This window comes from Mustelus asterias, chromosome 21 (genome assembly GCF_964213995.1).
Source record: "Mustelus asterias chromosome 21, sMusAst1.hap1.1, whole genome shotgun sequence".
Classification (NCBI taxonomy): domain Eukaryota; kingdom Metazoa; phylum Chordata; class Chondrichthyes; order Carcharhiniformes; family Triakidae; genus Mustelus; species Mustelus asterias.
This window is the reverse complement of record NC_135821.1, coordinates 52,519,565-52,520,779: the sequence shown is the minus strand read 5'-3', so window position 1 is coordinate 52,520,779 and position 1,215 is coordinate 52,519,565.

Here is a 1,215-nt window from a genome sequence, read left to right as displayed (position 1 = left end):
ATGGAGATTGGAGGCTGTTTATAACATTCATTGAGTCACATCAGAAAGCATTTACAGCGCAGAAACATGCCATTCGCCACCCAACCCCCCCTCCCCCCTTCTTCCCTCCAGGTCCATTGCTGGTATTTTTATGTGTCACAGGAGCCTCCACCTGCCCCCTCTTCATCTAACCTTATCTTACTCCGTTATGTTAGGCAAAGTGAGACAAAAACCCGAGGTGAGGAAGAGGGGCTTTCAGTCCAAGTCTACTCAATTTGTACCTCCAGTGTTTTAGGTTATGGGGTTAACTTGAACCCCTTCTGGGGCCAAATTTCGAAATGCATCGATATTTTCGATGTGAAAGAGGAGATATTTTGACTGCCAACTGAAACTTTTCTTGTACCTGCAGTTAACTTGTTGGGAGCGGTATGGGCCATTCTCCTTTCAACAAAGGATAACAAAATAGCATTATCTTGGTAATGCAGCTGATGCACTGATTTACCATCGTCCCTTGTAAGCTAGAATTTATGAATTTGCTACAAAATACATCTCTGTTCCAGTAACGACATAAGGTCTAATTGTTGTGGAGTAAAATGGATATGGTAGCAGAGTGATTATATCACTGGTCCGGTAATGCAGAGGGCTGGACCAATGGATATTGAGAATTGCACAAATCCCACCACCTCAGCAGGGAATTTAATTCAATTGAAATGAAAATAAAATGCTAGTATCAGTAATGGTGGTCATGAAGTTACCCGAATGTCCTAAAAATCCACATGTTCATTAATGTCATAGAGTCATAGAGGTTTGCAGCATGGAAACAGGCCCTTCGGCCCAACTTGTCCATGCCGCCCTTATTTCTTTTAAAACCCCTAAGCTAAACCCAATTGCCCGCATTTGGCCCATATCCCTCTATACCCATCGTACCCATGTAACTATCTAAATGCTTTTTAAAAGGTAAAGTTGTACCCGCCTCTACTACTACCTCTGGCAGCTTGTTCCAGACACTCACCACCCTCTGTGAAAAAATTGCCCCTCTGGACACTTTTGTATCTCTCCCCTCTCATAAACCTATGCCCTCTAGTTTTAGACTCCCCTACCTCTGGGAAAAGATATTGACTATCTAGCTGATCTATGCCCCTCATTATTTTATAGACCTCTATAAGGTCACCCCTCAGCCTCCTACGCTCCAGAGAAAAAAGTCCCAGTCTATTCGGTAAATCTTTAGAATTCTCT